The 25,136-nt window shown below is 51.4% G+C and overlaps 1 protein-coding gene across 3 annotated transcripts in view; it reads right to left on the bottom strand.

Moving 5' to 3' along the window:
- Positions 1 to 25,136, bottom strand: part of KLHL29 (kelch like family member 29) — a 311,668-nt gene that overhangs the window by 190,267 nt on the left and 96,265 nt on the right. The gene's annotated exons all lie outside the window — the stretch shown is intronic.

Below are 25,136 nucleotides of genomic sequence, written 5' to 3'. Positions count from 1 at the left end.
CATGCACATATTCAGCCTCCCCCTCGCAGGAAGGCCAAGACCCTGCCCTGGCTGACGCTTCATTTCCATTTGGCGGGGCGGGGGGGGGGGGGGTGCGGTGGCAAGCTCTCTCGCCTTAGCTTGGAGCAGAGAGCAGAAAAACTCACTGAGCTATCCAGATCATGATAAGGAGAACGCATGTTAGTGGCCTGCCAGTCCCTAGAGAACAGCCATGATCTCTTGTTTGAAGTGAATTCTCAGAACATCACTCACCCAGTTGGAAAAAAATATATCGATCACTAACATTTACTGCAGACTTACATTCCAGGCACTATTTGTAAACTCCTTTCGTGATTAACTTATTTAATGCTCAACACACAACTCTGCCATAGGAATTGTTATTCTCTCCATCTTACAGATAAGGAAACGGATGCACAGAGAAGGAGAGTAATTTGCCGAGCTCACCCAGCCAGTAATGTGAACACAGCTCCCAAGTCCACGGGCCTCACTGTGTTTCCCACCTGTTTCCATGTGCATTCTTTCCCGCTGAGAGACTTACGGTTTTGTTGCCGTGTGGTCTCCTGTCAAGTCTCGGTTGGCTGGGATTATTTTGGGCATAGGGAGATAGATGGGGTGAATGTCAGTTAAAACAACAATATCGACACTAGCACCTGTTGGAGTCAGGAGTCGCCAGAAGTGCCCACACCTGTCCTGTCTGCTGTTTGGCGGCCGAGCCTCCTCTCGGCCGCACATCTCCCTCCTAAGAGATGAAGCCACCACAGCCACAAACCACACAGAAGATCCCAAACCTTCGAGTCAGCAGACTTCTGCTGAGTGTCGATGTGTCAGGCACCCATATCACATTCTGAGACCACCAACGGGAATTCTAGAAAAAAGCAAAAATCTGCTTTTTGATAAAGACAAAGGCGATACGCTGCTCAAAGATATTCTGAACACCAAGATAAGGTTTTATACAGAGCCTCACATCTTCAAACATCCCTGTCCTTCCGTATTTCTAATCCTCGGCCTTGAATTGTTTCTGTGCAGAGGGAGGTGTGAGGAACATCACCCGCTTCCTACTTCCTGGGACCCCCTTCCTTTTCCAAGTTACCGTGGCACTTCGGTCTGTGTTGTCTGATTGGTCACTCAATTGCATATGGTCTTCTGTGCTCTGTGTTCATATAGGTCTTGTTTCTTGAAGCTCCTTGAACGTGTGTCATCCCCATGGCTACCCCTCTGCCTCTCTACCACACAGCAGAACTTCAGAGGCACCAGCATCACCTGGGGAACTAATTTAGTTTATTTAAATACCAAGTCACGAGCCACGCCCCAAGAGGTTTTGATTCAGTGGATGTGATGCGTGGCTCAGGATTTCACACTTTTATTAAGTGCCCCAGATGTTGGCAGCCTCACGTTCATGTTTTGAGAAACCTGCTAGCTTGTCTCCCATCCGTGTGGGTTGAACTGTGTCCCTCTAGCAAATTCGTATGTTGATGTTCTAACCCCCAATGGCTCAGATAGTAACCCTATTTGGAGGTAGGGTCTTTACAAGGGTAATTAATTATAATGAGGTCATTAGGGTGGGCCCTAATTCAATACAACAGGTGTCCTTATAAAAAGAGGGAATCTTGGCGCACCTGGGTGGCTCAGTCAGTTGAGCATCTGACTTCAGCTCAGGTCATGATCTCACAGTTCGTGGGTGTGAGCCCCGCATTGGGCTCGCTACTGTCAGTGCAGAGCCTGCTTTGGATCCTCTGTGTCCCCCTCTCTCTGCCTCTTCCCCACCTGTGCTCTCTCTCTCAAAAATAAATAAATCTTAAAAAAGAAGAAGAGGGAATCTGGAAGATGATGTGAAGGTTCAGGGAGAAGATGGTCATCTCCAAGCCCAGGAGAAAGGCCTGGAACAGAGCCCTCCCTCGTGGCCCTCTGAAGAAACCGACCCTACTGACCCCTTGACCTCTGACTTTTAGCCTCCAGAACTATGAGAAAATAGAGTTCCATTGTTGAAGCCACCAGCCAGTGCTGCTTTGTCACGGCAGTCCCAGCAAATGAGTGCTGCATCCACAGCAGATATTTTGCAAATACATTTTTTTTTTTTTTTGTCTAAACTTATCTTTGCCAAACTTTTTCACTGCCTTGAATTCTTTGCTGGGTATTCCTACCCCTGGGCTGTGACCTGTTGTCACCCAGCAGCCTGCCAGGCCCGGCTCAGCATCCTGGCGTCTGGGCACAGTGCTTTTCCCACACGGCAGAGGCCACCCTCCCCCCGGAGCTCTAGCTTCTCGTCGCTGTCACCCGCCGTGCACTAAGCTCTGCCCTCTGGGGCTAGATGCCACCAGCTCATGCCTCCTCTGAGAGGGTGTGACTGCCACCCGGACTCCCAGATAATCCGGGCATTATCACCTGGAAGGCCTGGCTAGGGACAAAGAGGGACTCTGTGGGCAGACCTTGGGAAGGTGGCATCTCTGCTTGTGTCTGCCTCTGTCTGGGAGATGGGCAAGGCAGCCACAAAGCTCGCTGGGGCTCTGCTCATAGTGCCTGCCAAACCTACCAGGCCTGGGGTGGCCCCACACCGTGGGCCATATAAAGCTTTGTGCTCACCACCAGGGCAGTGCTAGAGAAGGGACTTCTAGGACCCCACCCCCAGAAACTACAGTTAACTCTGCATGCCATATGAGGGGGTGGCTCACCACCAAACCTCAGCAGCCACAGTGGCCACTGGTCATGCTTCTTGGTAAGGACTCCTCCACCTTCTGGACATCTTGTGTGTTTCTCAATTCATTCCTCGCCACCACGACTAGAAATAAGCTTTTCTGCAGGCGAGATTTAAACGAGCTCTCCTGTCACCGAGCACATGGCCTCGCACTGAATAAAGGGTCTTTAGAATGCTCAGATCCACCTTCTTCTCATTTCCTTCTCTCCTTGATCCTGTTTTCTCCCTGGGGTATGGGTGTCTGTGCAGCCAGTGTGATTAACTCAACCGGGACTATAATCTCAGGAAGGAATGGAATGGAAATCATTTTTGGAATATAAATCAAATAGGATTTCAGTTGAAGTTATTTAAAAGAAATTAATTGACTTGTACTCGCCACAATACACTGATAAGAGTTCATTGCCAGACCCATCAGGAGTAATGAAAAAACAGTTAATAAAATTCAGCTGTCAAAAGCAGCCTGCGCACGCTCTCCGGGGACGTCCCACAGCCCCCGGGGTCGCAGGGGGTGGAGCACACCAGTTTGCAGGGGCCAAGCTCAGGTTTTGCTGAATTTTTCTCTTGTGTGGGATTACTCGAGTTTTAATACTGTAAGATTCTTAGGGCTGAGACTTTTTCCCAAGCTGCTTTGTATTTCTATATAGCTCCATGCACATATTAAATCACAACCGAAGGAAGGATGCGGGCTAAATAAGAATGGTTTTGCATTCAGGAGTTCGGGGTTTTTTTTGTTTTTTTTTTTCATTTGTGAGGCCTTCAAAAGAGATATTTCTCCTTCCCCTTATTGACTGTAAATGACCTTAAGGAGGAGGGAGTGGCAATATTTAATTAAAGACATCTTTGGCTCCTCTCCCCCACTCTCCGAAATCCAGGGAGGAGAATAAGTTATGAACTCGAAAAAACCATACATGCGCAAAGAAGAGGGAAGGGAAAATTTCCATACTGCAATCCAGTGCAAGACCCTGGACGCAGCGGCCAGACCCATCACCCTACACGGCACTTCCCGGCCTATGTGGCCATCATCTGCCGTTCTCATCAAAGATGTGAGTCCTTGAGACACAGAGGCAGAAATTACCCCACGTCTCTAGGACTCCACAAGCCACAGCCTTCCGGACAGCAGAGTAGCTGCTCCCTGCCCTGAGCTCCTCACCTGATTTTTTATTTTGTAGCGGTTGCCATGGGCTGGGCAGCATTCTAGGCACGTGCCAAGCAGTAACTCATGCGATCCTCACAGAAGCCCTTAAGTGCACTGAAATGGGCGCCCCCCCCCCCACCCCATTCATGTGTTGACGTCCTAACCCCAAATGTGATGGGATGTGGAGGTGGGGACTTTGGGAGGTGATTAGGTTTAGATGAGGTCATGAGGGTGGGGCTCTCCTGCAAGGAAATGAAAGGATTAGTGTCTTTATAAGAAGAGACACCAGACAGCCAGGTGAGGATGCCGTGGGAGGACGGAAGGCAGCCATCTCTGAGCCAAGAAGAGGGCCCTCACCAGCAACCGGTCAGGCTGGCACCTTGGTCTCAGACTTCCAGCCTTTAGAACTGTGAGCAAATAAATCTCTCTTGTTTAAGACACTCAGTCTGGTATTTTGCTATGGCAGCCTGAGCTGACAAATGCAGGCAGTACCATTTTTATTACCCCTGTTTTATAGACGAGGGAACAGAGGCACAGAGAACTTCAGTAATTTGCCCAATGTCACACAGCAAGGGGCAGCACCAGCCCTTGGAACCAGAGGTCTAGCTCCAGTCTCTGCTTTCACTGATACATAGAAGCTAACTTTTGCTTTATGTTAAATGTCCCCACAAAAAAAGCCATTGTCACAGGAAACTGGTTTACTGAATTGCTTGTACGAAGTCGCTGGGCCATGGAACCCCAGGTGGGAATCCCAAATGGGGCAGGCCTCAGGAATCTGCTTGGAACAAGGCACCATTTCAAGGCTTTGGGTTTTTATCTGCAAAGTGGAGGGACCCACAGCAGGGATGCTTCAGCAGACTATGATCTCACACTCTTCTAAAACCCGGTCCCTCCCCCATCAGGAGGAAGAGTCTAACTTCCCTCTTCTTGAATCCAAGAGGACTTGTGATTTGCTTGTAACCAACAGAACAGAGCAGAAGTGACAAGGTGTGCCTTTCAAGGCTAAGGTCATCAAAGGCAATGTGGCTTCCACCTGTTATTTGGGACACATCCTTCCCCCCCAGCCCTGAGCTTCCATATCAGAAATTTATCCCCCTTGAGGCCACCACAGTGTGAGGAAACGCAGGCCCAGAGAAGACAGGATGTATGCAGGTGTTCCTGTGGGCAGCAAGGGTCCATGCCAGCCATGGGACAGGAGATGACTCTGGATGATCCCAGGCTGGGTAGTTGAGTCGCCAGCCTGTGAGTGTCCCCAGCTGAGGTCCTAGACATTGCAGACAAGCTCTCCCTGCCGTGCCTGGTCTGGAGTCCTCACTCAGACTCTCTTAATTTAACGGTTGGCTATAAATCTAGGTTTGGGGTGGTCAGTTACACAGCAACAATGATCAGTCTCCCTGGTGCCTGCCACTCTCCCCTCCCTCCCTGTGCTCAGCATCAGGCCCCAGGGGTTTGGCCCAGACCCCTGCTGGGGAGCTGAGAGAAGGGTCTGATGGACCAGTGGACAAATAATATTGCAGGAGCAAATGGGTTGCCCTGGGTGAATTTCCAAAGGCCAGGCTCGAATCAGGCCGGTCCCTCTGAGCAGAGACACACGTCAGTCTGGGTTTCCTGAACCAAGAAATGGGTGAAGACACACACAAGAGCAGACGTTGAAAATCTGGACTAAAAAATGTCACCTCTTCCCAGAGGCTCTACAAGGTCGGGAAGCTGAGTCTCTGGGGATTTTGGATCCCAAAAAGCAAGTTGCTGTGCATAGTTAAGGATGTGGAGCAGGAGAGGAAGGACGTAGGTCCCACTGTCCCACTGCTTAGACTGGGGCTGGCCCCGAGTTAGTTGGTGGCAGAGATAAGGAACGTGTAATCCTATTATCTGGCAGGTCAGAACATACCGAATGGTCTCTGCAACAGACACTTCTCCCTCGCGGGTTTATTTTTTGTCTTAAATGTTCTTCAAGTCTTTGCTGTTTTCCTGCCCCTTGTGTTCTAGGATCCTGATGGCTGTGGTGCTCACAGGATTTCAGGAGTGTACACACAGCAGGGGCAAGGACGCACCATGTAGCCCTGCACAGGGCATCGACAGGCAGCCCATGGGCGATGCAGCCATGACCTTGCTCCCAACCCCAGGGTCAGCCCCATTCTGGCTTCAGACAAGGTTTTTCTGCATTGTATAAAAAGAATCTGAAGGACGTGAGTCTGGGAGGTTCTCCGGCATAAACTCAGCATCCTCCCTTCCTTGTGCAGCTCCCAGAGAGACTTCTGCTCCACCCTGTAGTGGCCCGACCCAGTGGGCCTGGAGGGAGCTCTGCTTCCACATCACCTGCTCCCTTGGGTCCTCTGAGGAGTCTGGCTGTTCAGGCTTGAGCTCAGTGCCGTGATGGTGTCTGCCACTGAGCTGGACCCAGGAAAGGAGCTGGTGATTCCTGGAGGAGAGGCAGGTGCTGGAGAGCCAGGTGGTCTAGCAACGTAATGACACTCTTTGTCTTTACCTCCTAGTGCGCTCCTACGGCCATGGGTGAAGCCGCTTTAAATGTTCTAGCTTGATCCCAGTGGCCACAGGGAGGACTATGATGGCGCTGAATACCCATACTTAGGCCAGAGAGCAGCTGGAGTCCTTGTCCTTGACCTAGGACAAGGCTTACAGGAGAGGTAACTCTCAGGGGATAAGGGTCAGGTTGAGACTCTTCACCACTTGGGAGGGCCAGGAACTGATTTTGCTAAGGAAGGCAGAATTTCATGGCCAACGCAATGGGGTGAGGCATCTGCATGAGACACGTGGGGAAGGATCAGTCAGGACATGAGATAAGCAGTTCGTTTGCTAACGAACGACCTGTGAACAAGGCCAGCTGCCCAGCCTGTTGGAAAATGAACCAGCAGGGGCTGGAAAGGGCTCCCAGTCTCGCCCATCTGGAGTACATCTGCACAATGCCCGCCACTCCTGGGGAAGTTTGCCTGTTTCTCATCATTTTCTTAACAGAGAAGATGAAAGGTTCCGGGTATGCGCCAGCAAAGTGCGCTGGTGGCTGCAGACGCTGGCGCGAGGCTGAGGAATGAAGCCGGATCCCCTACCTGTGGTCTGCGGTCCTGTGGTCAGCGGCCCGGCTGCGTGAGGAGGGGAGCTGACCTCATTAGCTTGGCCAGGACCTGCCTGACATTGGCAGTGGCAGACAGAACGTCCTCTTCAGAGACCTCTGGGGCCAGGAGGTGGCTCCCAAACTGGGTCAGGGTCCTCTGAAGCCCATCCTCCAGGATGAGGCTGGGAAGGTGTCGATGACGCCAGCTTGGCAGCCCATACCAGTCTGTGTCCCCAGCCTCTCCTCCCAAACAGGTCGGGAGCTGGGAGGAGCCGTGCACCAACTACCCTTGAAAATGCCTCTTCTCATCACCCATATTGACCCAGTAGGAACTTCTGTGTGTAGAAGGTGCTAGGGGGATGTTGGGGGAACCCCCCTCCTGGATGATGGGGCTGGGGGAGCAGACTGCGGTTTTGAGAACTTATTTGGGGGGTAGGGGTGGGACAGAACATGCAAGGTGGCACCCAAGTAAGAGTGCAGGGTGTCCCAAGGGTCACCCGGACAATGCAAATGAAGCGTTCACCAAAAGGGGTGGAGGGATGAAACCAAGTGTGGACAGAGCACGGCCAGCACAGTGGGTTCTGAATGCAAGGGTGTGGCATAAACCCTGCAGGAGGGGAGAGAGCTGTAAGGAGCACCTGAGTGGCTGAGCCAGTGCCCATCACGGCCTCATCTTACCCCTGCCAGAAGAGAGCCTCCCAGCACACAGCACCCCTGTGTGGTGGGGGTGGGGAGCAGTCACCGGGGCCTGGGGACACTCAGGGACCAACCTGCTAGGACAAGGCTAGTCTCCTCTGACACCCCCCATCACAGAGCTCTCCACTCCAGTTCTCCCATCAGTTCCTGGGCCTCGGTTTCTCCACTGTGAAAGTGAGGGATAGGGTGAACACATCTGGATGAGTGCAGAACTTTCAAAAATGGTGTATAAAAGTCCAGCATGACAGAGGACTAAGCAGTCTGGCAGAACAGAGGAGAGAGACTAAGGGTGTTTGTTCCCTGTTGGAAGATTAAAGGCAGAAGGACCTTCTGAAAAAGACTGCCCCATGGGGACAGGTCAGCAGATCAAAGCCAGCCCGTGCCCACCAGTGGATGTTTGAGATGGCCGCCTGCGGGATCTGGGGGAGGCTCCAGGGGCACACCTACTGGCAGGGCTTTAGACCACAGGCTGGGAGCCTCAATGACACAGCTGCCTGGCCACAGCCCCCAGCCTTGTGCTCAGCATGTGCCAGCCAGAGGGCAGGCCTCCCCCAGGAAGCACCAGAACTATGGGCTGAATCAGTGCCCAACCCTGGCACCAGAACCAGGTGAAAACTGTGGCCCGGCCCATTCTTCTGGCCCAGCTTGTGCCCATTCCCCCTCTAGTTGCAGCTGCAGTAGGAGCTATGACCCATTTCAGGGAAGTCCCTGAGCCTGGCCCCCAACCTCTCCTTGTTTCCAGTTCCTTGGATACCCTAGGAGCTGCCCATGTGGCTCCAGAGGGCATGCTTCCCAGTGGGATACACAGAGTTGAGTTCGTGCATATAGCTGCAGTAGGACTGAAGCAGGAACCCTAGCACCCCATCCCCCTCAGTGAGCAGTGGGACACCAGTGTGGATGGCCCCACACCTGCCATTCATTCACCAGCAGCCCCCGTTCTGGAAAGCTCAGGCTGGTGGGCTATCACCTACTCTCCGACCTTTTTCCAAATGAGTGAATTTTCCAGGGAACTGACATTTGTTACTTTAAGCAAGTAACCAAATATTAATTAAAAAAAAAAATTTTTTTTTTGGTGAAAAACACTTTTGAAATGTATTGTAAATTTGGCCCCAAACAGAATGTATGGAACATATATTCCCTTCCCTTCATGACCTGGAATTGTTCTCAGGAAGAGCCATTATGAGCCTGAGCTGTCATGGATGAAGCTTCTGCACTGTCACAGGGGAAACCTCCAGGGTCTCCCGAGGCCCCCCTGGCCCTGAGGCCCTAAGGGAGCATCCAGAAGAATACAGCTTGACCCCTGCTCTTGCAGACCTCACTGGGTGGTTCAGAGAGTGCTTTTCTGAGATGTTCCCAGTCCAGTGGCCTCCTTCGGGCTGAAACCAGAGGCTCCCAGTGGAGGAGGGGGAAGGATTCGGGCACATGGAAGCATTTTATAATTTATATGGCCTCGAGGGCTGGCCTACTCTTCACTGAAACACAGAAAGCAATGTGAACAGGACTCATGTGCGTGAGGACTGGAGGCCTTTGTGCTGTGCCCTGAGCTCTGCCTGCCTCTTCTTCCTCCCTCACAGCAGCTGCCTCTCGGGGTCAAGGCCCTCATTTCTCGCCTGTGGTCTTACTTTATTCCTGAGAGTCTGGGTGGGGGCCAGAGCACAGATGAGGCAGCTCCTATAAAACAAAGTGAAGGTGCTTCATGGCCATGGGCCTGCAAGGCTCCTTTTGCTTCCTGCATTGTGGAGAAGTAAGGCTGCACAGTCTGAGCTTGGCTAGTGGGGCCATTGTACGAGCCATCCGCACGAACCATCCGCCATCGATGTGACAGCTCTACCCATGGCCTTTTCTGTATTTTCCGGTCTGGGTCTCTAAACACCTATGAAATGTTCACCAGTGTAATTGGCAGTGATCATGGCAGACACCCAAATGACCGGTGATATCAAAGGTATTAGAGAGCCACAGAGGGTCATGCTGAAGTGACTTTAGACATTTAGCCTGACCTTCCCTCAGATGGGGCGGCTAGGGCACAGGCCAGGGAGTGATCTGTCAGTGGTCAGAGTGACCACAGAGGCATCCCAGTCCAGGGCTGGGTGTGCCGGTACACAGGGAGCCCCTTCCGGCTTGGATTTGTCCTCACCTGCTGCAGGCCCGTGCATCTTAGTATCTTAATGATTTACATCTTTACTTCTCTTGCCTCGGGGTGACTTTACAAAGGGCCTGACTGTGACATTCAAACAAGGCACACGCATTCTTAGGTTATTTTTCCGGATTTAAATCCTTATGATTAAAGAGGAAAATACAAGTATAGGTAAGAGGTGGAAAAAAAAAAGTCATTTTTCCAATCTTGGCCACCCTCAAAAGACTTGAGTCCTAATGGAGTGTTAGTGACCAAACCAATGGAGTCAACTGTAGGAAGTCACAGGGAGAGACCGGACCTAGAAGGGGTTTGGGCCACACCTCAGCCCAGTATTTGTTCTGTCTTCTGGCTGCTTCTATCTGGAAATGTCCATGTGCCTAGCACAGTGCTGCTACTGATGCAGTGACAGATGAGGGAGTTCGGCTGGGAACCCCCGACAGCTCCTGTAAGAAGGGAGAGTTGCCTTTGGCGTCGTGGAGTAAGACACACGCCACATCTCCAGAGGCAAAGTGGCCACAGTAGTGTGACTCAACCGGGCAGACAGGTGTGCTCGCGGGAATTTTATTTGGGGAGGGTCAGAGGGATAAAGGGGGCACAGAGGCAGAGCCATCACTGCCCTCTGCTAGGCCCCATGTGTGTGGCCCCCTCCTCAGGAACCAGAGAGTCTGGGGCAAAAAAAGGGGGTGGGGTGGGCTTGGGGGCTGCTGTTGGATCATCTGACTCTCTCCCAGGAGAACCGCCCACCAGTGAGCCTCTAAGCCGCAGAGCAGCATCTCAGGAACACACTGTTCTCTTTGTTGGGGCAGAAATATGTTCGATGCTGATTATGCAGGCTGGGAAAGCAGGCCTCTCTCTCTTTCTCTCTCTGTCTCTCTCTTTCTCTCTCTCTCTCTAATCTGGAGTCCTCCCGCTCAGCAGGCACAATTGCAGGCAAGCAGTCCTAGAAAAAGCACAGAATGAATTTTCTTGCTACCCATTGTTCTCAAGGTATTGCAAACGTCTGAGGCTCCAGGTGCGGAGGTGTGCAGCCGATGAGACTTCAGACGACCTCCAAGTGTGAGCCAGGGGGCTGGGCAAACTCCAGAGAACGCCCCCCGGGGCCTCGCCACTCAGGGGTTCCCAGGAGTCAGCAGCAGACCTTTCAGTTTCAAAATGCAGGTGATGTTTTAAATTAAAAACACTGACTTAAAATGCACCGTTAAAAACAAACCATTCAGTGGCTGCTTTTGGAGGAGGGGGTTGACTGAGAAAGGGCGTGAAGAACTTTCTGGAACTTTCTGATGGAAATGTTTGTTTCCCCCCCCCCCCCCATAGGGATGTGGATTGCACTGACGGTTGCATGTGCCAGTGCATAACTGATTGAACTGTCCACCTAGGATCTAGGCATTTCCTTGCACAGAAGTCACACTACACACGTTATTTAGAGAGGAGCGTCAGGGTGGTGGTGGTAAGGAGTTCTGGAAAGATGAGCTTTCCAGATAAAAATGGCAACAGTTTAAAAATCAAAAACATTTTTAGTTTCACTATTTTGAAAGAAAACTAACATGTCTCAACGTTCAAAAACTCAGAAAACAAAGAGCACCATATTTAAGCTTTGGCTGACTTAGTTTCTTCAACCTGAACACCGATGATTGGGCTGAATGATAGTGGAATTAGGCTCCCTTCCATGCCCATGCTGCTGTCTTGCCCTATCTCCATTCCCCACCCTCAGTGAATCTGCCTGTGTCTGTATCCCCTCTTGCCCCATAAACGGTAGTCACGACCCTGAATCCCAGTTAGATTAATTTCAACCTGTATCGGCCGCTACCCCTGCCCCGGAGAAGCTCACCGTCTAGCAAAGCATGTACCCTCAAGGTCCCAGTCTCGATTGGAGGGGAAGTTGGCCCATGTGTCCATGCTGTGGGTTTCTGACTTGAGCTAGACTGTCAGCTACTCTGTGTCTCAGAGCAGCTCCCGCGTCCCGGATCCCTGAAATGACCCAGTTCATCACAGCACCGACGCCCCCGAACTACCGCAGGAAGCAATTTCAGCTAATCAAGACACTCATCAGCTCTCCAGACTGGGCCACAACTTTTCCAGACAGCACACACAGGCCGGGAGAGGCTCTGCGGCAGACAAGCAGATGCTATTTCCACTTTTGTTCTCATTAAACAGTAGCATAATCATGATTTATAAAAATATTCAAATCTTGAAAAGCATGTCAAAGTGCAACCTCGTCAACTGAACTCGAAAAAGCTACTCGCTCCATGTGCGTGATTTGAAGTCTGATTTTTTTTTTTTTAAATAGCCTCAAGGAGATGTGGAGTTGGGGAAAGTAATCAGGTTTTAAAACTCTTTTCTAGGAAATAATTAATTATGTTTCCAAACTCAAAATAGACGGGGTTTTTTATAAACCTAGAAATCAACTTCCAAAACCGTTTTAAATCAGGGAAAAATGCGTTAAAAGTGGCTTCAGAGTCACAGTTGATTGGCCATCACATACAAATCATGTCACCGCCATCAGAATCTTGTCTATTTCTCCACCTTTCTGGCCTGGGGGGCGGTGGGTGATGGTCAGGGGGGTCTCTAGAACCACAAACCAGCATCTGACAAATGATTGTAGATGGTCTGCCAATTCATAAGGTTTAAACATCGCAAGCATATACTCCAATGACCGGAGTTTCATTATAATGAAACTTTCTCCATGGCTTCCCATCTCTTACCTGTTTCTTCTTCCTGCCTCCATTATTGAAGAGCCCTCTGACTCTTTTCAGATATCTCAAGTCTGCTACTCATGTAGAGCCCCAGCTCCAGTTTCTCTCGCTTCCACAAAGCCTTCCTGGACTCTGTGTCTGGCATGACTGCACCACCCGGCATTCTTCCTTGCTAACACTGTCCGAACAGCTTGTTCCTCCACCCAGACCACACTGGGAAGAGTCTCTCCTTTAGGGCAGAGATGATAACATTCACTGTTCCCTTGCTGGTGGACAGGTGGCACCCGTGCATATCCGTGGGTTTAAAGAGAGTTCCCATATAAATTAATTATTCTTACAATGCTAACTGAACCCAAAGCCAATGCTCTTAAATGAACCATTAAGCCTTCTACCCTAGGAAAGGCCATCACCCCCCTGCTCATCTGTTTCTACCCTTCTCAGCCAGTGGACAAGTGTTCTATCTCTAGAAAATGAAGCCCAAGATTAAGGTTTTAGAATCCCAAGCAGCCCAGGGAGAAAAGATGTGCCATAAACACAGACTCTTGAGCCATTTCCCTAACCTTCTATTATTTCCCGAGTCTACACGCGGGTCTGGGAGATTCTGGATCTCCAAGCGCTGTCCTACTCGACCTCCCCTCCCCGCGGGATTTACTACCTGGGAGGCTGATGGGGGGAGGGGCAGACCAGATGCTGCTTCCAGCTTTCCAAAGGTCGAGGGTCTGTTTCTCCTCATCCTGGGTTCTGACTGGCCCCTTCCTCCCTAGCATCCGTGCCTGCTCTGGGAAGTCAGACTGTTGTAAGCAGGCAGGGATCTGACTTCTCCACCAGTAACTCCAGAGCCAGGACACTTCACCAAAGCACCCCAAATCTAGCCACTGCTTGGACCTGGCAGATCTGGAGCAAGAAAATAAGTATCTCTCTAGACATTCTTAACTTACATGCAAAGAAGACAGGCATTCTCAGTGCAATGGCCACCAAATGGCCCCCACCTGCCCATTTCCTGCCAGTGGTGGTGACCAGCCCTTGATCTCCTCTCCAAACACCCCAAGGAAGAGAGACATGGGGGGCAGCTCTAAACCGGTCTGTGGAAAACCCCACCACCCTGGCCAGGAGTGAATTGGAACAGCCAGAAATCAAATGGAATGTGGGAACCCAGGTATAGCTTCGGGGAATATGCCAAAGAAAAAAAGTAATAATAACAAAGCCTTGAAAAACCATTTCCTCAGACAGCCTGAGCAGAGGAAACTTTGTGCAGCAAGAGGGAAAAAGGCTTTGGGGGAAACTGGAGGATCTTTTCCTATGCCTAGCACAGTTCTTCTGACTACTGAGGGAACATGCCTGGTGGCTGGCACCTCCATAAGCGTCCAGCCCATTCTGATTTTCAGGATGACTTCTGTCTGAGAGCTCTGTATGCTCAGCCACTTTGAGGCTTAGAAAGGGACAAGATCTTCTGGAGTCTTGGGAGGCTTGGGGCAGCCTCACCCAGGCTCTGCTCTGGGGCTTTCAGAGTCATGCTGCTAATAGTACTGTGGCCGCTAACCCATGTGGCTATTTCAACTGAAATTAACTTAACTTGAACAGAATTAAAACTTCAGTTCCCCAGTCACAGCAGCCACATTCGAAGTGCTCAGTAGCACTAGACAATACAGTGTGGAATATCTCCGTGCCTGCAGGAAGTTCTCAGCTGCAGACAGTATTATTCCAGAAAGTTCCTGACTTTTCCTGAATCTCCTAATGGAGGTGCCAGGAAAGCAATGGTGTGGTTGGGTGTTGATTTGGATGTTAGATCAGGACCAAATTCTCCTTCCACTCGATGCTTTCCGAATCCAGCCAGAGGGGCTTCTCTCCACCCAGAGGCCTGGAGCTCCCTACCTGGCTCGGCATTTGCTTTGACTTGCCACATTCACTCGGATGTCAAGGCACTTTGTCGGCACTCCAGCCCCAGCCCATTTGGCACCGAGGCCAAGGCAGAGATGCAAGAATGGAGTGTACACCAGGATTTCAGAGAAAGGAGATTTACTGCTGCCCAAATCCAGAGTTCCTGATTGTCAGGGGAATCCTTGCTTGCTTTCCAAGTGTTCAAAGAAACACACACACAAACAAAACTATCATGGCAGTATTGGGAGTCTGAGAGCTCACAGAATCTTGCGTTTTTTGCCAGTATATTACATCCTAGGATTCTGGCTTGCAATCCTGAGTCAACCATTCCTATAGTCCTTAGACCAACTGTCATCCCCTGGATATTTTCTACTCAGTGCTAACCTAACACAGACTTGACTTCAGAGCAGGACACAGCCCCAGGCCCTCACTACTGACCGTAGTCGGGCTCCCAGCTTCGTGCCCTCCTCACGACACATGGACACACACCAGCACCAGGCCAGCCTTCTCTCTCCACAGCTGGCATTTTCACACTTCTCCATAGATCTCCAGCCTATGTTGCTTTATGAACCAGTGGAAAGATGCTTGGGGGATAACAAACCTTCCCCGATTCCTCCAGCCATTTGTTCCCCTTCTCTGAGACCTCTCTAATACCTTGCACCTGGCCTGATCTCTCGAGGCAGAGGAGAATTCTATTTCTGCCACCTCTGCTCACTCTGGTTGGGTCACTGTCTCACTGTCCCCCACACAGGCGCGTATAACTCAAATGTTTTTAGGGGTGGGGATAGGATAAGGGGGGCAGGTGCACTGCCTTGGGTGCTGAGCACCGCTCTACTCGAGGAAACCATCGGCTCCCTGTGTGATCCTCACATTCAGGAATTCGGAACCAAGTGAGGGAAGGAGGAATGCAGAGAAAAGAGAAAAGGAGAACAGAACAGCTGGTGGCCACTGGAGAAGGAAAACCATGGAGAGGCTGCCAAAGAGGAGAAAAGAGTGATTTACTTTAATCCTGTTTTCACTAAACCGCAGTTGCCAAGAAAGAAACCAATTGGCCCAAAACCTGCGAGGATGAAGGGAGTCAGGAATTTTATAGCAAGAGAAACAGCACGGCCAGGTAGAGGTGGCTATGGCTGGACATGAAGTCATTCTGAAAGGGCTCATGGTTTTGTTTGGTTTTGTTTCCTGTTCTAGGAGACATTCGTGATTCTTATACGGCAGCAGAACAAATATAACCGTGACTTATGTTTCCCAATTTACAGAGCTCATTTCATGTGCTTTCGACAGGAATATGATATTTCTGACAATCACAATTCTTCCTGACGCTGGAGTGTTTGGAGGGCAAATGTCCCATATGCCACACTCCCTGATTTGTTTTTAGGGCCTTCCAGGTATGTGAGAAACTCTCATAGAAATGCAAATTGATGGCCTCTAAGGATGCAGAAGTCTGAGCTCCTGTGTCTGCATGCTGTAAATAACCTTCCCCCAAGTGCTGCCATGGAAGTCACTGGAGGAAAGGGGGATGCTATGGGGAAGTTCACAAAGCTGAGAGAGCTCTTGCCATGTTGCCCTCCCTGGACTCCACATCATAGCTCTGGCCCACCTGCCGGGCTGGAGGCCACTGAGGCCTTGCTTCCTGGCCGGGGCCCCGCTGAAGGGTGGGGGTGCTGTTACTGCAAACGAGGGACCCCTCGGGCAGAGGTCCTTGTCCTCCAGGTGGCCACAAGGTGGGGAGGGGCAGAAGAGAGGGCCCAAGGCCTGAGTCTTTCTGCAGACCTCTTTCTAAATGTTAGGGGAGTTGGAAAGTTGAGCAAACCAGGTAATCTCAATAGTCTGGCACTATTCTAGTTCTTAAGTTCAGAGGTAGGGTCATGTGTGTTCATTCTATTGTCAGGTGATATCATGTACCTAAATGTTGCATGTATTGTTTTGAATAGGTCCCATTACACCAAAAATTGCACATGGCACCCAAGGATGTCTGATGTCTTGGAATGCAGAATCAAAATCCTAAGGTCATTCTGGCTCTGGGAACAGCTGCTGTCAGACCGTCTTAGCAGGTAAGCCGGAGGCCTCTCTGGCACCGAGTGTGGCTCTCACCCTGAGACAGGGGAGTGCCACCCAGGCAGCGTGAAGCACACGGGCGGCGGCCGGGTTGAGAGCTAGCTCACCTGGGGTCATATGGCAGGTGACTGGCAGCGGGGAGGAGCGCGGCCAGCCCATGCAGCAGCAGCTCCAGGATTTGGCTTCTAAGTAAAAACAAGCAGTCGGGGGGAGAACAGCTGGTGTTGAGTCTGGTGCTAGGATTAGTCTGCAACGCTAATCACAAGAAGTGGAAAAAATTAGGAGGTCCTGCCTGCCAAGGAGGTTTTCAAACACATGCGTGTGCCTCAGTCGCGGTGGGATTAGATTCTCCCAAGTGCCTTCGAGCAGGCACCCACCGCCGTGAGCCAGAGCCCCTTCCTGGGCGTCGCACCCAGAGCCTGGCTCTGACGAGACTCGAGAAGGGCCGGTGCCCTCGCGGTGGCGGGACACAGAGGGGCTACTGTGTGCTGCAGGCCAGCCCTCCAAAGCTCCTCTGTGATGTCGTGGAGAGAAGCTGGGACCGACAGGCAGTGTGAGAGACAGTGTCCCCAATCCTAGTGGAAGCGACAGAGTTGAACGTTACACTCGCTGCCACACTGGGCAGAAAATAATAAGAAGGTAACCCTACAGGCTGAAGTGAGGCGATGTTCAGGACCTGTCCCCAAACCTGTGGGAAGCTCAGACATCAGAAGACACGACCTCCCAACCCCCTGCGGCATCATCATGTGCTCTGGGCCAGGCAGTGCAACGATCCAGGCCCAATCCCCCAACGAGCATGACTGGAGGGCACCCTGTGACTCTGCCTTCCTGTAGTGCCCACAGGCTCCTTACCACCTCCTCGAATTGCTACCACGTATCCTCTCACGTCTGGGTAGAGTTTCCTTTAAAGATGAGTTTCCCTGGGGCGCCTGGGTGGCTCAGTCGGTTGAACATCTGATTTCGGCTCAGCTCATGATCTCACGGTTTGTGAGTTTGAGCCCCACGTCAGGCTCTTGCTGACAGCTCAGAGCCTGGGGCCTGCTTCAGATTCTGTGTCTCCCTCTCTCTCCGGCCCTCTCCCACTCGTTCTCTCTCTCTCTCTAAAATAATAAAAATAAAAATGAGTTTCCCTTCAAACAGAGGAGCTAAAGCAGCACTTGGGTACTTGGGGCTGGGTGGGGGAGAAGAGAGATTAGCCCAACACGATGAAAAGGGAACTTCAAAACTGCTATGGACTGAACTGTGTCTCTCCCAAATTCCTATGTGAAAGCCCTAACCCCCAGTGTGACTATACTTGGAAACAGAGGCTTTACGGAAGTATTAAGGTTCATAAATGAGATCCAATAGGATTAGTCTTTGTATATGAAGAGACAGCAGAGAAAATGCCCCCTCTCTCCCTCATACTCAGCCATGTGAGGGCACAGCAAAATGGTGGTCGTCTGCAGGCCGAGAAGAGAGTGCTCACCAGAACCTGACTGGACTCTGGTCTGGGTCTTCTGGCCTCCACAACTGTGAGAAACAAAAGTTTCCATTGTTTCAGCACCTGGTTTGTGGTATTTTTCTAAGGCGCCCTGAGCAGACTATAGTATAAAAGCTGACTTCATACAAAGCCAGGCCCATATGAGATGCAGGACAGACACCTGATGCCGATAGGGTGTGAAAAGAGACAGAGGGACCATGAGTAGTGGGTAGAGGACCAAAACGTGGAAGAGAAAAGTAGGTGACAGGTCACCAGAATCCATCTGGAACCAGACAGGAGCTGAGGGAGGCCTCAGTGGTCGTCAAGGCTCAGAGCCATGATGAGGGGTCGGTCACCCACACCATTGCCAGACCATGATGAGGAGTCATCGATGCTACTGCTAAGCCACGATAAGCTATTAGTAGGCCCCCTGTTCTCAGAACTCTCCAGAGAAGACTCAGGAGCCTGCACGAAGGTCCTTCCAGTCCTATATCTTGGAAGCACGCCCCATGGATATTCATGACAAAGCACATGTCTTTACAGCAGCCCGGTTGAGTTTCGTTTCAACTTGGACTGCGCGGGGATGAAACGATGCTTGGGCCTGTGGTGTTCGTGCTCCCAAGGAACTTTTTGTTCAGGTTACAGGACAGCATTTCTGTGGAGGAGCTGCTGGTACAGACTTTCCTCAACGTCCTTCCCCGCCTCTCCCGGCTCCCCCAAACCCTCATTTTGGTGTTGCTATTTGCTTCTACAAAATGTGGAGCTTTTCAAAAGACATTCAATTTCCTTTGTTGCTATTCAGTTGCCATAGTCAATTAAAATCTATCAATGCCCCTGAATAAATTTGTGCTAGGTGAAGAAAGAGCCTCAGTGCAATCTCTCGACATGATCTCTATTACCTTATGTTGCTTTAATAGCTAGAGTAATAGTTTGTTATTAATGGAATTAAGCAATTCAGTTCAAGCTTCCCAGAGGTCTTATAAGACAACTATTATAATTTGTATTCTCAGATTTCCCATTGAGTAGATGCCATGTGTTTTACATTACTTGCTAATGTTTCGAGAGATAGCAATAGTATATTTAATATCTGGCTTTGTTTAATGATTCCAAGCCACTTTCAATGTAGGTAAGTGCTGCTGGAATTTTGAGCAGTTTAAGAGGCTACACTGTACAAATAATTATCTTGAATATTATTCAGTCCAATTTCAATTTGTACTTTTACTTTGCCATCCTTCCATCCAAAAGATTTGATCCAAATGTGTTCTCCACTTTTCTCACCAAAAACAGTCTCCTGTCCCTAGGGAGAAGGCCAGAAGACATGCTTCAAGTGACCACACAGGCAGGCACACACGTGTGTGCAAACACACACACACACACACACACACACACACACACACACACGCTGCTCTGACCGATTTAGCATATCTGAATAGAGTCATATCTAATCAAAGATTAAAAAAACTTTTTTCGATGGTTGCAAAAACCTGTTTTTAGAAGAAATAAATGTATGCACTGCATTATGAAACAGCTTGAGAAAACAAGATCTTACATTGTACACCATCTCTGTATTTAAATAGTTTCATTTCTATTCATGAGCTCCCTGATTAGATACATGGAAAATATCATCAGTAAAATATGAATAATTCTGACAAATTAATAGCCGATTTTTTTTTTAAAGAATGAAAATATGTGTAAGCATTGCATCCTCATTAGGCAAAGCTCCTATCAGGGATGCCTGAAAATTGCGGCCCGCCTGGCCACGGCACAAATCCCTCTTCAACCACGAGCAGTGAGAGGAAGAGCCCCTGCGAGGGGGCCTCCGGGGGATCATGTGAAAAGGCAGCCCCATCTGCAAGAGCGGGATGGAGCAAACGGGCCAAGCATGGGCCATGTTCCACTTTCTGTCATTCCTGTGCGGCAGGTGGGGCGGGGACGACGACACAGCCGTGGGATTTTAGAGCAGGAAAGGACCTCAGACACCATTTCTTCCAACTGCCCATTGCATCTTAGGCTGCTGGCATTGTTGCAGACAAGGAGAGGCTGTATAACCTTAACGGAGAAGGGCGGCATGGAAACTCAGTCGTACCCACCCAGCACCTGATGGGCAGCGGGAGGAGGCACAGCCCCGTCTTCGAGGAACCTGGAGTGGGAGAGGAGGGGACAGTGATCACGGCTAATGGGAGGGGGCATGGTGGTGGCCAGTGCTGAGCAGGAGGTAGTGGCCATAGATGAGATAGCTTGGCCCACTTCTCGGCTCTATTTGTCCTTGCGAGGCATTCCAAGGTTGTCATTCTAGTTAGGGTTCTGGTTGCACTAAAGAGGGCTTACTCACACCAGCTCATGGAGGGGGGGTGTTGTGAGGCAATGGTGAGGTTTCGGGGGAGCCAGCAGAGGGGCAGAAACAAGAGGAGCTTCAGGGAGCAGCCATGATGAGCAAACTCTCTTGCTCACGGCTCACCTTCTCCCTCATCTCCCTTCTCCTTCTGTCCTAATCACTGCCCTTGAGACTGGACCTTTTGCTATGGACAGAGCCCTGGAGGAAAGCTCTGTCTGGCATCTGTGCTTCCATTTGGCTAAAGCGCATGGCCCCGGTGGTCCCTCAGTTCCCACTCCAGAAGACAGATCTTACTGGTCTAGCCAATGTTTTAGTCAGGAGCAACCAGTGCCACCTCGCCGGCCAGTGGAAGGGCACACTTGGAATCAGGAATCTGCACCTAGTCCAATAAATGAGGCTGAAGGTGGAAGAGGGGTTTGCATGACCTGCTGTCAGCAGCAGGGGTTGTGGGTGGGGACAGACGTTTCTAGAAGGTGGTGCAGGAAGGGCAGGCAGCTCCAAACATGTCTGGCATGGACGGCCCTCAAAGGTTCATTTCATTTCCTGCATTAAAGGTGTGGACAGCATGTTAGGAGAGACGAATGTGAATGGCTGCTTCTGCCTTGGAAGGAGGCCTGGGTGGGGGTGGCAACAGCATTCTAGGTGGAGGAAACAACACAGGAAAGGCCCTGAGGTATAAAGTTCCAGAGCGTGACCACAGGTGGTGCTTTCAGCATGGAGGAGGTGTGGGTTTCCAGAGGCAGGTGCCTGGACTCTACCCCATGGAGACTGGCGGACTGACTCCAGTGTGGCTCACCCGCTGGAGAAGATCCTGGGGGCCAGCATGCAGGAACTGGAAGGGGGCGATGAGGGAGTGAGGGAGAGAAATGGGGCAGGGCTACCACGCCAGCCATTCGGGTTAGAACTGATGAAGGCCTGCTGAGCCAGGTCAAGAACGCTGGGAATGGAGGGAAGGATGGGGGAGAGGTGAGGAGGCAGAACCAGCAGCCAGGGATGTGGGGGTGGAGAGTGAGAGAGGAGGGGGTGCTCCCACATTTCTGACTTGGGATCTGGGTAGATGGTGCGGCCGTTCCCGGAGGTGAGGAACACCAATCGAGGAGTGGGCTGGAGGAGAGTTAACAAATTCTGTGAGGTTTTGTGGCCCCTGAGGGGCATCCTGGGGAGTGGAAGGGGGCCATGTGGTACAGAGCCTGGGGGTGGGTCTGGGAGTTGCCCGTTTACAGCTGAGAGACAGGGGATCCATAGCGCTTAGAGGGCTGGGAGACAGTAATAAGGGTTCCAAGCTGCCCGATGGGGATGAAGAAAGCAGCCACCTGAGAGTGGGAGGGTCAGGAGCGGGGCTGATGGCCCAGCTGGGCGGGACGCTGGCAGGCATGGCAGCTATGGGCACCCAGATGGGTGTTCCCCATCACCCTCAACCACTGGTCCTTCCTGAGGAGAAAGAGCCATAGGGCCTGCCTCCACTTTCCTGGAGGGACCAGGGCTCACCTCCATCTTTTCCTGAGCAGGAGGAAAAGAATCACTGGAGAAACTGCTTCTGAAACCCGCAGCCCACGAGCCCCCGGCACTAAAGGCCAGTCTGTTGGGCTCTGGGCCACGAGAGTAGCAAAGCTAGAGACTGCCGCCACTCACACACCCACCCACCTGCAGAGGAGCTCAGAGCAAGCCCACCGAAGCTCTCAAGGTGTGCAGGGTGAGGGAGAGACTCTCCAGGCCATCAGGGGTCCTCAGTCCTATTGGAGGCTGTGGGCTTCCACCGAGCAGAAGTGACAGCTGCTGGTCTTCCCAGTCATTTTCGCATTAGGATCTCATGGGAGGGAAGGAGGGGTCGGGAGGCTGGCTTCCTAGACTGGCACAGGGGGTAACTGGGCCCAGGGCTGCCCTCTCTGCCCTCCAGACCCAGCCACTGGGAGCCTATGCATTTAACCAGCCCTGGGGGGCAGGGCGCGGTGCATCAACCATCATTAATATTGAACGACTGTTTACTTTTACAAGCCCCAACTTCCCATAAATCCAAGTCAGAATCAATCATCTTTTATGGAAGATATTAATGGCAATTCCATTATTTAAATGCAATCAATGTGTTTTTTTCCCTTTTTTTTTTTTTTTTTTGGTTCCTTTATGTTAAAGCCAAGTAGTTTGGACAGGGCTTTTGGCCAAGCAATGGAAAAAAAAAAAGTCAAATGACCTTGCTCACATCTCAGTATTTCAGCTGGATAACTGCTTGGGAAAAAGGTTTCGGTTTCTCTCCATTTAACCCACAGAGTAGGAAGGTTTGAATTCCAGGGGCCCAAGCAAAGTGAAAATTCTTCTCTTGCATTCACCGCGGCCTGCCTGTGTGCGGTCAGGGACACTCAGCGTTGTTGCTTTTTTAAACTCGGACTTTCTAATCCAATTTTTAAAATTAATTAATTAATTAATTAATTTACCACGAGCCCAACTCTTCCAGGAACTGGCTTCCACAGCCCACAAAACAGCTCATGTTTAGCAGAAACAAGTTGGGGTTCTTTGTTCCCAGAAGTAAAAAGGTAAAAAGACACAAAATGAAGACAGAAACCTAGTGGCTCAGGAGATGAACAGGCCGTCAGCAAGGCCCACAGGACACATGTGCTGTGTGTCCCCCCTCCCCGGCCCACGGCGGCTTCCCGGCAGTCAGACGCTCACTAAAAACAGAACGAGTGGGTGAGGATGTGGAACCCCAGATTCCATGTAAGCTCTGGAGTAAAGGAGGATAGAACGAAGAGAACTAGTTTTCAAAACCCAAACGTGGGACCTGGAGTGAATGACAATCCCCCTGACATCTGCCTGAAATGCCTCCTTTTTTTTGCCAGGGAGTCCTCCCGGCCTCAGGACGTCACGGGGTTGTCACCTCCTGCAGGGACCACCCCCCCGCCCCACCCCCCGTCTGGATGGCCAGACCGCATCCTTGCAGGGAGCACCGTGTGGTGCAGATCCATTCACATGCCATCTCCTGCATTCCTCTCAGTGGCCCAGGGGCCACCTTAGTGCTGCGCCAGCGGGACCCCCGAGCCTCATCTCCTGCATTAATGTGAAAGCTGTTCTCTCGGAGGCTCCGTGGGCAGGGATTCAACGGGGCAGGTTTCTGAGAATGCTTCAGTGTGGCAGGAGGTACGAGGGACTGTGACTCACCCGGCTTTCGGAGGCAGCTGGGGACTAGCTGTTCTCCATTTCCACTCCAAACAAAACAAGGGAAAATGGGCTTAAATTGCAGCAAGGGAGATTTAGGTCAGATAGAAGAAAAGCCTGCAGGAGCCACCGAAATGGGGACTCTGGGAGCTGATGGAATTTCCTTCCCTGGAGACCTCTGGGAGCGCGGGCTTCAGTGTCGGGTCGATCCGTCCCCAGGGCTCAGAGCAAGAGGAGGACAGGACAGCGGGCCCTGTGGGTTCCTCTGCACAAAACTCAGCAGCCCCCAGCACCTCCTCACTGGGAACAGGGGGGCTTATTACATGTGAACACACGTGTAACAGCATCATTTCGTGGGGGCTGTCGGGATTGTAGCTCACGGACAAGCCACGCTCTCTGCCTCATGACAAAAGCCGATTCCTCTCACGCCTTTGCCTTCCAGGGCTGAAAACTCCCCCTCCTTCCCTCCCTAAGTGATAGTTTTGTTTTCTGTCAATCTCTCCACAACGGGGCGGGCATGGAAAATCCTGTCCTAACGGCTTGAGGAGCGGCCTGGCAGCAGGAGCGTCCCCAGCCCCACTGGGAGCAGCACAGCGGGGTCTCAGGTTGGAACTGCCAAGAGTGACAGAAAGTGCAAGCCCCAGGAACAAGGCCCTGAACACAGGTGGTTGTGTCCCCCTCTTTTTTGGTGGAGGAAGCGGTAGGTGGTCTCACATTAGTCACCAGAAGCCCTGGGCGATTCGAATGGGAGGCCTCGGTCAGAAGCACCGCCAAGCCTGGAGGCAAATCTGTGACCCACCTGTAACAGACGCATGGAACTTTCTAGATGTGGTTTCAGGGACGCAGCAGCCCCTGCGCCATTTCCTGCGCCTACACTTGTCAGCAGCTCTCCTGCTTTGGATTTACATTGTCTTCTTGCACATATCCCTTTAAGTTAGCTTTTCAGTCCTTCCTGAACTGCGTGAGGTGAAAACAGAATGGAAAGCCTCCTGCTTGTCTCTGGCTGGGCCCTGGCACAGCTCCTGCCCCCCTCAGGCCTCCCAGGAGAGAGGGTCACGACCCCTTCCCCATCCAGAGGCGCCTGGTCAGCGCCCTCTGTTCTGGTAATCCCCCAACAGGGACGTGCCTCCGGTCTGCCAAGAGCTGTCTCCAAGGCCATGGAAGAGGCTCGGTCAGTTCGCGGCATCTGTGTGTTGATTGGGACTGGGGCAGAGAGGGGACTCATGGGGGTGGCGTCCCTGTGTCCAGGGCACTGGCTGTGCCATCCTCGTCTGCCCTCCTCAGTCTGTGAGACTCAGTCCCTTGATGAACAACATGCTGAAGTCTTCGGTCAAAGACAAGAAATGCGCTTGGGTGGAATCTTTCCCATTTCTGGAAGCAAAGGAATTGAGGAAGAGGCCAGGGGATGTGTTTCTGTCACTGTGGGGGACTGGCCAGTAGGGCAGGACTGGCACCTCCCATGAGGAAATTCTGGTCAAAGAAGATGGAAGGGTTCTGGTTGCTTCAAGCTGTTCTATGACACAGCAGCAAAGTGACCCCACCTCCTGGCCTTTGTGTCTGCCAGTCTTGACCATCCTGTTGTCCACAGTAGGAGAGGTTAAAAGGTTAAAAGGGGCCTCTCCTTGGGCTGGTGACCACAGTTATTGAGAAATTTGCATGCCTGGGAACCACTGTGGCTTCCTCTACCACACGGCCTGGCCATAGTGGTTTGTGCAACATTCCAGATGCGTAACAATTACAGGGCCTAGCATCCAGCAACCCCACCCTGTTCCTTGATGCTCCCAACTCAAGGGAGCCCTGGTTGTCTGAGAAGTGTAATTAAGACCTTTCATGACTCCA

Source organism: Neofelis nebulosa, chromosome 9 (genome assembly GCF_028018385.1).
Source record: "Neofelis nebulosa isolate mNeoNeb1 chromosome 9, mNeoNeb1.pri, whole genome shotgun sequence".
NCBI lineage: Eukaryota > Metazoa > Chordata > Mammalia > Carnivora > Felidae > Neofelis > Neofelis nebulosa.
Note: the sequence above shows the minus strand (reverse complement) of the source record. Positions and strands in the feature narration are given on the sequence as shown.